The following is a 16,282-nucleotide window of genomic DNA, read 5'->3' as shown; positions in this document are numbered from 1 at the left end:
GATATCCTCATTGAGAAATCCCTCCATTTTGCCTCCAAAACATCCAACAACCAAGCCGAATACGAAGCCATCCACGCTGGCCTCTCCCTAGCTCGCGAAGTTGGCGTCAAAACGTTAACATGCAAAACCGACTCCAAGCTTACTATAGGACACCTCAATGACAAATTCTAGATTAAAGACCCCATCCTTCTACAATATTACCATCTGGTCCGCGCAGTCATTCAATCCGCCTTTGAACGAGTTCGCATCGAACACATCCCCAGGACCGACAACATCAGAGCCGACATCCTCTCCAAATTAGCCAGCACCAAATTAAAAAGTCGCCACCGATGCCTATTACAACAAACATTATCTACACCCTCCATCACACATACCTGTCAAAACCTAACCCATTCCCTAGCCGACAATACCACCCCTCCCTAAAGCCACAACTGGACCACCGCTTATATCCAATATCTAAAAACCAGCAACCCCCCACAAGATGCGGACAAAACTTGGCTGGCTAAGGCCGCCAGGTATACCATGATAGGCGATGACCTCTACAAATGCGGGTATGGCCAACTGCTTCTCAAATGTGTCACTGTAGAACAAGCACAGTATATCATTAAGGAGTTACACGAAGGCATTTGTGGCTACCATTCCGGCGCACGCACTATGGCTACTAGAATCCTTCGAGCCGGCTACTTCTGGCCGACTATAGAAGTAGACTGCCAGGACTACGTCAGAAAGTGCAAACCATGCCAAAAACATGACAACTTTATCCACCAGAAACAAGAACAACTCCATTCCATACTATCCCCATGGCCCTTTGCTAAATGGGGAATGGATATCCTCGGCCCCTTCTCCCCCGGCAAGGGGCAGGTGAAATTCCTGATTGTAGCCGTTGACTATTTCACCAAATGGATAGAAGCCAAGCCGTTGACCACTATCACGGCCCAGCAAGTTCAGCAGTTTGTTTGGAAAGATATTATATGTAGATATGATGTTCCACATACTATCATCACCAACAATAGCCGACAATTTATAGATAAGGAGCTAGCCAAGTTCTACACTGGTTTGGGCATCAAACACATCACAAGTTCTGTAGAGCACCCATAAACAAATGGACAAGCAGAGGCGGCCAACAAAGTTATCCTAGTAGAACTGTGCAAAAGATTAGATAGTGCCAAAGGCCGATGGCCCGAAGAGCTAGTAGAAGTCTAAAGGTGCACCCCTCAGTCATCAACAAACGAGTCCCCATTCAGCCTAGTTTACGGTGCAGACCCCATGATATCGGTCGAAATTGGCGAACCATCCTTACGCCGAGAACTATACGACCCAACCCGCAACCACCAAAACATGGCCACTCATCTCAACCTCCTACCCGAACTCAGAGAAAAAGCCCAGATACGCAACTTAGCCGCCAAACGAATAGCTGCTAGAAAGTATAACGCAAACCTATGCCCACGATCGTTCATAAGCGGGGACTTAGTATGGAGAATGGCCAGCAGTGCTAGAAAGAAGGATGGCAAGTTCTCCGCCAACTGGGACGGCCCATACTGCATACGTGAAGACGTAGGAGGAGGAGCTTATCGCCTGGAACACTTATCTGGGGAAGAGATTCCCAACACTTGGAATGTGTCCCACCTCAAATTCTACTTTAGTTAAATGTATACTGTATTGAACCGAATACTTGTAACCCTGGGTGTACTCTTTTTCCTCACCTGGTCTTTTTTCCCTAAGGAGGGTTTTGGCCAGGAAGGTTTTAACGAGGCACTCCAGATTCAATGAATAAAACGAAGGGTTCTCAACTGTACGACTTTTCTCTATTTAACTTTCACATTCGTGTTTAGTTCCCCACCCTTACCAGAAGTAAGCAGCCTGGGTCGAACACCCTTAACTCGTTGGTTAATTCGTTTAAGTTCCCCACCCTTACCAGAAGTAAGCGGCCTGGGTCGAACACCCTTAACTCGTTGGTTAATTCGTTTAAGTTCCCCACCCTTACCACAAGTAAGCGGCCTGGGTCGAACACCCCTAACTCGTGGTTAATTTGTTTAAGTTCCCCACCCTTACCACAAGTAAGCGGCCTGGGTCGAACACCCCTAACATGCAATCAACTTCCCCAAACATAACATACATCACAAATCATCATCATCCGGTACACAAAATAGCAAACTAAAAATCAATCACATTAAACATAAAAGCAAAAGCACTGTACCAAGTATCACGAACACAATGTACCAGTTATTACAGACAGAGGCTCAATAATATTTTCAAATCATTAAAAATCAAAGTCCTATTCTGTTGCATCATGGGCCACCTTCGCGACATCATCCGCCTCCTTCTCCTCTTCGGCCGCCTCCTTCTTCGCCTCCTCGTCTGGACTGCTCTCATCCTCCTTGACAAGCTTCCCATCAACAACATCCTTGTTCACATCAAATTTTGAGTCTGCGGCGTCAACATCTTGGTGAAAAAAGGCCGCTTGCCGCAAACCCTTCTCAAAGCTGTTGATATGCTCTTGGATGATGCAATTCTTCAAGTCATCGAGTTCACCTACAACACCATCATATTTTTCTTTCAGCTCATCGTAGTCTGCCTCCGAATCTTCTATCTTCTTATTCAATTTTCCCTCTGTGTCCAGGCAGCGGACCTTCCATGTTCCCAGCCTTTTTCTCTCCTCCACCCAACTCTCCCTTTCTTTCTTCCACGCGGCCCTCTCCTCCTCGAACTTGTCCACCTGTCCCTGCAACTCTTCCACTTTTTCCCTGCCCCCTCCTTTACCTCCCATCGATATAGAGACCCAACACGATGACTTAATATCAATGCTTTGCTTCCAAACTCGACCATCGTCCTCACAATATGATTCGCCTCCATACCGTCAATAGAGTTGATGATGGTATCTGGGAGGTTGATCGCAATATCCTTTCTGACAGATATCTCCGGCAACTCGATCAAGCCGGACTCCAGTCCCTTCGCCCCACTGACCGACCTTGCCCCACTAGCCGACCCCTCCCCGAGTAATGTCGCCCTCACCTTCTTCACATCTTTCCCCTTGCCGGGTCGAGGTGGCAACTCACCTTCCTCTTTGTTCTGTCGTGCACGTGTACCTCGACCACCGATTCCTGCAGGTTTGGAACATCAGTCTTCCCAACTGCCTTGGCTTTAGCAGCCATTTCTTTCCTCAGCGACTGGAAGAGCGCTATATTCTTCTTCCCCGATTGTGCCATGTGCCTTACAATAACATATTAAACCCCGATTAGAACAACTTAGAATCATTAATATAGTTTAAGTAACAAACAGATACCTTCAATATCAATAATCAGGTGCACCAAATTATAAACTCTAACTAGGCCCTTAGTGGGCAACTTATCAACAAACTTCATCAAGGTCTCCACCACCTCTTTATCCCCTGTCGACAACTCGTCGGTGCCCATTTCCTTATACCGAGAAGGGGTGCCCGTCCAGCTACACGGGAACTTCGTACTCCCATCTGCGTTCAAGAAATAAGGCTTTCCCTCTTCTTTCATCATAACTTTGAAGTATCCGTCCTTAAAATGCGTCTAATCTGCTGATGCTGGGACGACTTATCAAAGAAAGCCAAGTAGTCGGTTGGCGGGGCCTAGTATCATAGAAGTACAGAAATGCGTAAGGAGAAGGCTGTAGATATAGGGATTGGCACAAAACGCGGAAGGCTTGCATGTAAGCCCAACTATCTGGGTGCAGGTGCGTGGGTGCAACGTTCAGCGCGCGCAACACACCCATGGTGAAATCGTCCAGCGACAATCGCACATGTACTTGAGAAAAGTGGCACACGTACATATAGAAGAACTTCTCGGTTGCCCCCTCTTGCCCGTGACACACACCGTCGATGGCGCTCACCCTCTCTAGGGAAACAATACCCCCGCTTACACCTTTTGCGATAACAGGTGTACAATTCAGCCAAGAGTTCAACAGGCGAGACCACCGAAATAAGGATGATTGATTACGAACATCGGCAGACTACTAGACATACCTTTTCTCGTGTTTCTGGAAAGATGTCGGTTGGAATTGGGAACTAGTCGGACAAGAAAATGCACACAAGATCTCTGACTGGAAATTCTCGCAAATGAACCAATAAACCCTTACTCGTTTTAAAATCCACATTTATAGGCCAGAATTCCAAACGGCAAAAACCCCTTCCCACCAAAATAACAACCCATACCAATCGACACAAACATTCCAAAAGACATGACTCTTAAAAACGACGGCGCAAAATCCCCCTTGATTTGACCCCTGACATCCCTTCACCTACCATCAACCCTTTCTCGCCATTAGCCTTAACACTGTTCATCACACTTAAAGGCTGGGGGACTGGTGTACCACACCTAGCCGGCCCTGCTAACATATCAACATATATGACCCTTGACCGACACCTATATCGGCCAAGGCTGGGGGACTGGTGTACCACACCAAGCCAACTCAACATAATAGTAATAAAATGATACCTATATACCAAAGCATTCAAGTAATTAGCATAGGCTGGGCTAACCTAAGCCTAACCGGCCTAAACCGGTAACCTAAACATCTCGAGGAACAACCTGCATAAGACAGCACATGACCAACACAAACCGCCAAGGAAAGTAGTCGACTTAGGCCAACAACCCCAATATACTTAGGAAAATCAAATCCCCCCTAGTATTCAAGGGGTCCACCTAAGGACCTGGGTTAGGGCTCATGCCCACTTACAGCCCAAACTAAGGCCCAAGCCAAGGCTCGGCCCATGGCATAACCAGGCATAATTAATACTCTATAAATACATGTGGACCCCAGTAATTAAAGGTACGCATTCATTACTCCATTAATCACCTGATTTGACCTTTTGAGAGCTTTGACTCACTTGAGCTTTGGAGTCCCTTCTGCAGGTAACCCCTCCTGGGTCCAAGCCGACATGTATCAATCGGGAAGAGACCAACTGAGGAGATAGCGGACTACGTGGGTAAGGTGACGCTTGTGCCTAACTTATCTTGTTTGTTCTCTACAGGAGCATGTATATATATATATTATATATTATCTTATATTATATATATATATATATATATATATATATATATATATTATATGTCTATATTATATTATATATATATATTATATATATATATATTATATGTCTATATTATATTATATATATATATATATATATATATATATATTATATTATATATATATATATATATATATATATATATATATATATTGTAGACGGGGATAAAGAAGATGCTTTAAGAGATGAAAATGTTGTGGATTTATCTATTCAAGATTCTAATACTATAGTTTGATAAGTGATAATAATGATTTGATGTTAGATATTTTTGTGATTTTGGATTGTATTTGTAGTTTAACATAATTTGAGATTTTATTTGGATTCTATTGAAGTTTATTTATATTTTAATCGGAATTATAATTTAGTTTTCTTGAGATTGAAGAAAAAATGTTGTGTTTCTTTTTTTAATTAAGTGAGCTAGTGAGCCAACCCGTTTAACCCGCCAACCCGTGGTGGGTCAGGTCGGGTTCTAAATTTTTTGGCTCGCTAATAAATGAGCCAGATTGGGTTTGTAAGACCCATGAAAAATTAAATAGTTAATTAAATAATTATTTAATAAATGCGGATAAAAGGAGTTATGATGTGGAAAAGTACTAGCTATGATGTGGAAAAGTACTAGCTCAAAGGGGTTAGAGTACTTTATTGTGTGTGATGACTTGGGTTCGAGTCCTATGTATGCCATTTGTGTGTTATTTAATTATGAATTTTGAAGTTATATATTTTAAAGAGTGATGTGATTGCATAACCTTAAAATCTAAGGAATTGTCACAAATGTGATTTGGTTGAATTGGTTGTGCACTTGGATTGCTAATTGATGGGTTGAGGGTTCAAGTTTTGTTAAGAACCAAATTAAACTTCCTTTTTAGGTTGCTCTTATTTTTGCATGGAATTTGAAAAGGGAAGCTTAACCTAGTTGTCTAAGGGGTTGGAAAATCATATTAATAATCCACTGAATAGCTATTAAACCCCATTTATGGTAATTTTCGTTGTGGTAAATGAATGAGTAAATAGAGTACTCCTAAGCTAAAGATAAGCTAAAGAGAGAGAGTGAATTAGTGAAGGGAGAAGTGTTGTAGTACGTGGGAGCCTTGGACAGAGGGATTCTAGTGAATTGGAATTGATAGCAGAGGGAGAGTGAGGAGGAGAAACTAACGTGGGAGTGAGAGCAAGGGCAAGAAAGCTTTTGATTGGATTACACTCACACTAATTCGAATTTGAAGCGAATTCTAGGTTAGGGGAGTTATTTTCTTGTCTTTTGTGATTGCATCTGAATAATTGTGCAGTGCCATGAATTATAGCATGAATTCCCGCGTTGTTCTGCGTTGTTTGATTGGAGTTTCTGGATTTTTCCAAAAACCGCCTGGCGGTTCATCCCCTACCGTCAGGCGGCACATCAGATCATTGAGTTGTTCTTGTTTTGGCATGAACCGCCTAGCGGCGATGAGTTTCTGCCAAGCGGCGCGACATTGGTTGCGTTCTGTTTGGTGGTTTTAATGCTAATTTGGGTGAATATAACAAATTGGTGGTCCCAGTTGATTTTATATAATTGTGTGATGGTTTATTGTCCTAAATTTCTTGTTTGGCATGCTTGTGATCATATTGAAATTTCGTATATGGGAAGTTTAGGTTGAAATCAAGGAGTTATTGTGAACCTTGGATTGTTGGGCTAATTAGGAAGAAACTGTAATTAAGGAATGCAAAAAATATAATGTTGTTAAGAATGGGTGTTGAAAATGATGTAAATATATATGTGGTGGTTATCGGGGAAGAAGAAGAGTGAGATAGGTTCGTGGGGAGTGCAGAAATGTATGCAGGTGACCTGATGCTGGTATGTCGCCTGGCGGGCCCGTGCTGTCCGCCAGGCGATGATGTGTGGCAGCCCTGATTGTGTGTTGTACTGGGGGTTATTGCAAGAGAGCGAGAAAGTCTTGGTGAGTGAAAAGGTTGATGTAGTGGGAGAGAGAAAATTACTAGTGAGAAGTTGGGGAGGATAGGTAGCTTGAAAGGAGGCAATGTAAAGGGATAGGAAGTGGTTTATGCTTATTTGTAGTATAATGAATATGAGGAATGCAACTAGAGTATTTTGATGTCTAATAGGAACTGAACATGATGTTAAACTGTTAGTTGATATTGTGGGTCAATGATCGTGAGGAGGAGTTTAGTTGAGAAGGATGGTAGATAAGTTGGAACTAAGAATTTCCGTGAATTGGGCAAGAGGAATGGGAAGGAATGGTGAAGGATGAAAAGATACATGAATTGTGGATTCAGTATATGAGTGTTGTTGATGAGCGTAATTGTTTAAAAGGAAAATATGAGAATGGGTTCTGTTATTGGCGAATTAAGATATGATGTCATGACATAAGTATAAATGAATCCATAGTTGAAATGTGTGAATGATAAAGATGAGCTATAGAGAAATCAAAATAGATTGGGATTGGCAGGAAATCAGAATTTAGTACTGGGATCTAAAGGCGAATTGTCCCTTAGAGTAATTTGGATTGTAGAACCAACCTAATTGAGTGCCAAAATCAGCTGCAGAATGTCTCTGGTATGGCGCTCGACGGTTTGCTGATAACCGCCAGGCGGTAGACGTAGTGTGAGAGAACATTGCACTGAGAGGTGCCTGGCAGCAAGGCGAGATCCGCCAGGCGATGACTGAAAAATAGTGGGGTTAGTGGTAGTGCTGGCGCCTAGCGGTGGGAAGGTACCGCCAAGCGGTCTGGGCCTGTGTCGCCTAGCAGTGCTGTGTGTTGCGCCAGGCGATTGCGTTGCAGGTTATGACTTGTGCGCGTTGTTTTAATTGACAATGATGCTACACTTGGATCGGGAGATGCTGTGCCATGAGCGGGGAGGTTCATATCCAGTTACTCTCACGTGGGGATACGAGCGAGGTAGGTTCGTATGTTCCGTGCTCACGGTCGAGAGATGCCACGTGCGGGGAGGTACGAGGCTGGTGGATCACATGTGTTGGACTACAGGCGGGCAGGTCCGTAGAGCAGGACTATGAGCGGGGAGGTTCGTAGAGTAGGACTACGAGCGGGGCGGTTCGTAGAGCAGGACTACGAGCGGGGCGGTTGATAGAGCAGGACTACAAGCGGGGCAGTTCGTAGAGGCAGAACCACGAGCGGACAGGTTCATGTGAGCATCATATTCCCGAGTCTGAGACTAACCATTTGTGTGATTGAAGGCTATAAAGCCTTGGGGGTTAAGGTCTTGGCCAAGAACTATGTAGAATGAATAAGATGGGTGTATGATTTATCTTGCGTAATTTATATATCTGTTATTTATTTTCTCAGCTCACCCTTTCAGTTTGTGTATGGCGATGATCGTGTGATTCGTTACACGGGAGCAGATGTTGAAACAGGTGGAGCTAAGGATGTCCAGGCGACGGAGTGAGGGCTAGCTTTGAGATTAGAGCTAGGGTTTTTCTCACATGTATTTTACTATGTTTTTATTATGAACACGAATTTTGAGAACTTGTAACACTTTAACATTTATGTTATAAGTTTCGGTGTGTGTTTTTCATGAATTTAAATTTTCCCGCGTTGGGAGGATTATTAATGCGACTTTTGATATAATTTATTTCTTTTATTATTTATTTTAAGTAATATTCCTTAGGGATGTCACAGGGTTGATCCACTAAGTGGCCAACCCGTCGCGAGCCGAGCCGGGTTGGGTCGGGTGACCCGTTTTGATAGCTCTATCTAAACTCATCCAAATCTTTTATAATTGTCTCTTTCTTTCTACACAAGCATAAAGATGTTTGTTATTGATTGATCTTATACCCCTGTTCCTACAATCAAAGGTGAAAACTATTGTTATATAGGTGTTTGAGAATTTATGTTTCACTGGCTTTCATGGATATGTTGTTAAAAAATTCAAAATTTCTAATAACAAACCAACATCTTAATGCAATCTCATTTTTTGAACTTGAGCCTCCTTTATTTAGTTTGGGCCTCTTAGTTTATGCTTACTTATGTGTGCTATTTTGGTCTTATCACTGGTCAGTACATGATCTTTGACTCACACTCCTCACATTTGGGATTGCACATCTCAATTAGATTTGTAAGACTAGACATCTACCATACAGGTGATCCTACAATGACCCATTTACAAGTGATCCAATTGGTTTAATAACAACCATTAGGATAAAATTTTGATGTTGTGTATGTATTAGAATTTTTGTTAAGGCCTTACTAGAAATTTAAGATATAGCCTAATTAGAATCTGGGGGATGCCTTAAAAAACCAGAATTTTAGGTTTGAGTTTGTGTTAATTTGAGGTTAAAGTTGGAGAGCACAAAAGAATTTTGAAGGGAATAATTTCTTTGTTCTTCATTTGGTGCATCGGAATTCATGAAGGCACTCATCCAAATTTTATCCAAACATGACAATTAAAGTTGGCCTGCGCTTAGTATGAGGTGAATTGTGGCAAGTATTGAGTGCATGAAAGTGTTTATGTATCACGTAAGCTTGGCATTATTTTCCTTGTGAACCAATTCTTTCTATATTTTAATTGCTAAAATCCACATGGTTTATTTGACAACTTTTTTTGACATAGGATTTGGTAGTCCAACTATTGAGATGCCAAATAATTTTGTTCACTTTTTCTTATTTCCTTAAACCAAGATAGATGAGTTACATGATTGCATTGTCATTTGGTCATTTATCACAATCAAGATTTCTTTTATGTCAAATACCAAGGCTCATTTCAGTTTCAACAATTTTTTTTCTATATTTTTTGTTTCATCATCATACGTTTTACAAAAACTTAAATTTTTTTTCGATGTAACTACTGGGAGAAGTTTGTATGTCACTGTTTAAATGTTTCAAATCTTGGTCTTCTTTTATATAGTGTTCTTTTATTCCTTGCATAAAATAGTAGTACCAAACCTCATTATTCACAACATATTTCTAGGTTGGTGGTTGTATCCTGATTAATTTTCCATCATTGTAGATTTATTATGAGATAATGGGCCTTTGATATCTGCAGAGACTCAGGAAAGAAAATTGATGCTTTGGTTGCAGAGATAGGAATTGGAGGATCAATAACAGGTGCTAGAAAATTCTTCAAGCAGAAAAATCCAGACATCAAGGTATATTTTTTTATAGTGCATAATATGCTGGCAGTGATCATGGGATAGGTTTTCTTGTGCTAACTTTACAATTTCTTCTTCGTTTCCCCAACTATATGGTGTGGAACCAGCTGAAAGTGCAATTTTGAATGGAGGAAAGCCAGGTAATTTTACCACCTTTCACCAATTTATTTGATCTAGCATTGGTGAGTCTGTTATACTGCACTTATGTATTCTACTTGTGTACTTTAATTTATGTTACTATTGTTTCTTCAAGTATAACGTGTTAGTTGAAGGTTGAAACAATAGGGTTTTGTTTTTATAATTAGTTGCTCTGGATTTTCTTTTTTTCAAAAGGTCTTAATATTTTCTTTTTTTCAAAATTTTCTTAACTTTAGGGACACCTTATAAAGAACCCTAGCATGCTTCTAACAGGGATAAACGTGTTGGTTCATCTATAGCAAGAGTAAGGATTATTTGTGTTCCAAAATATAGAACACAGTTCACAAAAAAAATTGAAAAGCAAAGAGATAACTGTATGCTTGAAAATGATCGAAGATTTCCTTTTTACCCACTAACGATCAAGATGAATGAATTATGTAACCTTCACTCTATGACAATTTTCACTTAATTAAAAATTCTAACGAACTTTTCTGTTCTTTAAAAAGTTGTCTGATTCTCATTACTTGGAGACACCGATAGCAAAAACAATTTAACATTAGAACTTGGAAAGACCTTGTTCATGGCAAGCTTTCTGTTAGAAAAGACTAGTTAGGCTTTCATGCAGAGAACAAAGTTCTCCCAAACACTTCAATCAAACATGGTTTTTAGAAACGACTTACTCGCTGGTCTAACCATAGCAAGCTGTGAAGCTCCGACACAGCGTCGGAGCCACGCTTCCCCGCGTCGGAGGCGCATCGGACACGGACACTTGCCGGAAGCGCACACGACGCGGTGTCGGAAGCTTTTTTTTTTGCCGGACACGGCCTTCTCTCTGGATGCGGAAAAGATACGTTTGTGGTGCTGCAAAAAGTGGAACGTGGACGCCTGTTGCAGAGTTGCCCGTTGCAGAGTTGCAGTTGCAGAGTTGCCCGTTGCAGAGTTGCCACCAAATTCACGGAGAGGAGAAGGGAGGATAGAAGATAGGAAAGGGAAAGTTAAGCAAAACAAAAAAAAAATCTGAAAAGAAAACATAACCATATTCTTATCAATTTAATAATTTAGTTATTTAATATGAAATTTGTTTTAATTTTACGGATCCCAAATACAAATACATCTATTCAGTTTTCACTTTATCTAAAATTTTCTTAAAATATTTTATTTAAAGAGATTTTAACTTGTTTTATCATTATATAATATATTATATTATAATTAATTTTAATCTATAACATCTTTCATTTTTTATACGTAAATAAATATAAATAAATTACTAGATACATGTTCCATATTTCAAATAAATATAAATAAATTACTTTATATATAAAAAAATAAAGATAAATATATAAATAATCTTAACTAAAAATCTTAATAAATTATATAGAATTAAAACTAAAAATTTTAACAAAATAATCCTCAAATATATCTATTTGAATATCTTTATATCTCATCTTTTAATAACAAAAACCTTATACATGTTCTATAAATACATACAGAGACTTACAAAATATACAAAGAAAAAGAAATCAGTTAGAGGTAAAAGAAAGAAACGTTGAGATTTAGTGAGCGAAACACATAGTCATTGCAAGAAAGCTCTTAGAGGAAGAAGGAAGAAGCTCGGATAGAAGAATAAAAAGAGATATATTTTGAGCAGGAGAAAAAAGTAAATACTGAGAAGAAGAAGTGTGTAGAAAAAGGTAAGTACTCTTTACGTCTTCTCTCCTTCTATCTATTAAATTCTTTGCCTTCTATATTAAATTTTATCCACACCCTCTTTTTCTTCTACTTATTAAATTCATCCATTAAATGCTAATAATTTAACTTTTTTAATACTTAATGTCATTCTATGCATCCATCATATTTGCTATAACTTATACATGTGAGAGTATTATGTTCCTTGTTCTTTTAACAATATAAAATAATTTAATAATTTAACATTACTTTAAAAATATATTATTTTATAAATAATTATATTTTATAGATAATTATATTTTATATTATTATTAGATTATACATGATACTTTATTAGTTTTTAATTTCAAATTTCAATACATATGCATTACATAATTTTAATTTATTTTATAATTTAAATTATAAACATAAAATTATAAGTTTTATATTTTGAATTTAATATTATAAATATATTATGTATAAAAATTATTTAAATTATATACTTTGGTTTTATTTTTAAATTTTAAATATTAAGTAAATTTTGTATTTTCAATTTATTTTATTATAGGAAATTAAGATGAGTAGACCTAATCAAGCTATTGAACAAGAAGATGAAACAAAACCCCTTTGGAGATATTTTACAAAGATAAGAAAAACTCCTGGTGGTGGAAATTATATGGTCAACTATACTTTGTGTGATTTTGAATTTAATGGATCTTACACTCGAGTGAGAGCTCATCTCTTAAAAATTAAGGGAGAAGGGGTTAGGGTTTGTCCAAAAGTGAATCCGACAAAACTTGCTGAGCTTAAAAGATTGGATAATGAAGCAACTTTGAAAATTGAAAATTCAAAGAAGAAAAAGGTCTCTCTACCACCTGTATTTGAGGAAAGAAAGCAGACAAGCAGTGGTGGTGTTCACCAAAAACTCAAGGGTCCTCTAGAAGCTTCTTTCAACATTCAAGCTAGAGATGCTCTTAATTGTGAAATTGCAAGGATGTTTTATTCTTCAGGATTACCATTTCATCTCGCAAGAAGTCCTTATTATAGGAGTGCCTTTTCTTACGCTGCCAATACTTCTAACCTTAGTGGATATGTACCACCATCATATAATAAATTGAGAGGTCCACTGCTTAATAAAGAAAGAGCTCATGTAGAAAATCTTCTGCAACCTATAAAGAATTCATGGAAGCCAAAAGGTGTGACAATTGTTAGCGATGGATGGAGCGACCCTCAAAGAAGACCTCTTATCAATTTTATGGCTATCAATGAGAGTGGACCAATGTTTTTGAAAGCAATAGATGGATCTGGTGAGACAAAAGACAAGGATTTTATTGCCAAACACATGAGAGATGTAATTATGGAAGTTGGACCACAAAACGTGGTACAAATTATCACAGACAATGTAGCAGTATGTAAGGCAGTAGGTATGATCATAAAATCAGAATTTTCTTCAATATATTGGACTCCTTGTGTAGTGCACACCTTGAATCTTGCATTGAAAAATATTTGTGCGGCAAAAAATACAAAAAGAAATAGTGATCTTTATGAAGAATTTTATTGGATCTCACAGATTGCTGATGATGCTACATTTATTAAAAACTTCATTATGGGGCACTCTATGAGATTATCAATGTTTAATAACTTCAATTCATTGAAGTTTCTTTCTGTTGCTCCAACGAGATTTGCTTCAACCATCATCATGCTTAAAAGATTTAGAACCTTGAAAAGAGGACTCCAACAGATGGTAATTAGTAATGAATGATCTGATTACAAAGAGGATAATGTTGATAATGCACGAACAGTCAAAGAAACTTTATTGAATGATAATTGGTGGATGAAGGTTGACTATATACTTGCTTTTACTGCCCCTATTTATGATGTTATCAGAAAAACAGATACGGATATGGCTACTCTTCATTTAGTGTATGAGATGTGGGATTCAATGATTGAAGATGTGAAGAAGATCATATACCAACATGAAGGAAAGGCACAAGTTGAACATTCATCTTTTTTTGAGGCAGTAAACTCAGTATTAATTGATCGTTGGACTAAGAGTAGCACATCTCTTCATTGTCTTGCTCATTCTTTAAATCCAAGGTAATTATACTATTAAATTATTTTATTATTATATATTTTTTTGTATATGTCTTATCTACAATATATAATATTATGTTAATTTATGCTTATGTTCTTTAATACTGTAGATATTATAGTGATGAATGGTTAAGTGAAGATTCACAAAGAGTTGCCCCACATGAAGATGCAGAACTTACTCATGAAAGGAAAAACTGTTTTATGAAGTACTTTGATGATGTGGATGTAAGGAGACAAGCAAATTTAGAGTTTTCAAACTTTTCAAATGAAAGAAAAGATTTTGCAGATCCCGACGCTATAAGGGATAGAACTAAAATGGATGCAAAATCATGGTGGATTATTCATGGATCTCAGGCACCAATACTTCAAAAGATAGCTCTTAAGCTACTTGGACAACCTTCTTCTTCTTGTTGTTGTGAAAGGAAATGGAGTACCTACTCTTTTATACATTCTTTGAAAAGAAATAAGATGACTCCCAAAAGGACAGAAGATTTAGTATTTATCCATAGTAATCTCTGTCTTCTCTCAAGAAACTCCTCAAAGTATAGAGAAGAGGAAACTAAATTGTGGGATATTGGAGGAGATGACTTTTCATTGGAAGACAGCGGAATTCTTCAGATTGCTAGCCTATCTCTTGATGAACCAGAATTAGAAGAAGCATTTTTCAATGAAGATGAACAAATATGAGAGTTAAACATCATGATTTACTTACGTTTTTTTTTTGTTTTTCTTTTGCTAGACTTTGTTTCTTTTATAATTGTTTATCTTGATTTCTATTAGATCATGAAGTATAATTGGTGGATTTTTTTTTATATAAATATTAATTTTCAATTTTTTAGACTATGAATTGTAATTGTTATATATATATATATATATATATATATATATATATATATATATATATATATATATATATATATATATATATATATATATATCCGTGTCCGTGTCCTACATTTTTTCGATTTAGACGCTTCCCTGTGTCTGTGTCCGTGTCTGGGCTTATGCTTGAAAATGATCGAAGATTTCCTTTTTACCCACTAATGATCAAGATGAATGAATTATGTAACCTTCACTCTATGACAATTTTCACTTAATTAAAAATTCTAACGAACTTTTCTGTTCTTTAAAAAGGTGTCTGATTCTCATTACGTGGAGACACCGATAGCAAAAACAATTTAACATCAGAGCTTGGAAAGACCTTGTTCATGGCAAGCTTTCTGTTAGAAAAGACTAGTTAGGCTTTCATGCAGAGAACAAAGTTCTCCCAAACACTTCAAATCAAACATGGTTTTTAGAAAGAACTTACTCGCTGGTCTAACCATAGCAAGTCTCTGCATTCCTCAGGTACAACTTATAATAGTATATTTATAACTCTACACTGATAAAATCACGAGATTTGTTTATTTCCTTTTCACATAGAATTTAACCAGCTGCTTGTAACAAGAGAATTGTTACCTTTACCTGTGGATACTGATTAAGAAATTAAAATAATGAAATGGTTTATACTAGACAACAATCAAGAGAAAATATACCATTACATTCTTTTGACAAAACTCATTTTTAATTCCTCAAGAAATTCTATTGGTATTGGTTATGTAAGTGCTTTGCCCTCACTAACCTTGGTAATTCCTTAAATGTTCTTTTGTCTAATAGGTCACCTATTGTTTGGATTTCAGGATTTCCAAGGTATTGGAGCTTCTATATTTATCTAGACGTCTCATATTGGTGATTTGGGACTTACACTTACAGGAGCAGATCGTGTGATCGTGTGATTGTTGTTGATCCTACTTGAAACCCAATGTGTGTCTTGAAGCACTTTAAATTTTTTATAAATTTGTTGTATAATATACAAAAAGAAGTAGCATTATTGGTATTTTCTAATTTAGAAAATGTTATATATCCACTTAATTGTTTTCTGCTATATCAGTAAATAAATATTATTTGAACACCTTTGACATGTTTGATAAATAAATTTTAGCTTTTTTATTTTTTTTTTATTTTTAAAAAAAATATGACTTTACCGGCGATTACAACTGTAGTTAAGGTATTAAATATAATTATTTTAACCACCAAGTATTAAATATAATTTTTGTAAAATTCACTTGGTTACCACTATCGCTAAATTTTTTAAATTTTTGAATTTATCGACAATTACAATTGTCGTTAAGTATTAAATATACTTTTTTAAAATTTATTGGTTAAAATCGACTTTAATATTTTTGCTG

The 16,282-nt window shown here is 37.3% G+C and overlaps 1 pseudogene; it reads left to right on the top strand.

The window, feature by feature from the left end:
• Nucleotides 1–12,537: 12,537 nt before the first annotated feature.
• LOC146886929 (uncharacterized) lies at nt 12,538–14,851 on the top strand (annotated as a pseudogene).
• Nucleotides 14,852–16,282: the final 1,431 nt, after the last annotated feature.

This window comes from Vigna unguiculata, chromosome 4 (genome assembly GCF_037176805.1).
Source record: "Vigna unguiculata cultivar grain cowpea cultivar isolate G323 ecotype 2 chromosome 4, ASM3717680v1, whole genome shotgun sequence".
NCBI classification, from domain to species: Eukaryota; Viridiplantae; Streptophyta; class Magnoliopsida; order Fabales; family Fabaceae; genus Vigna; species Vigna unguiculata.
Note: the sequence above shows the minus strand (reverse complement) of the source record. Positions and strands in the feature narration are given on the sequence as shown.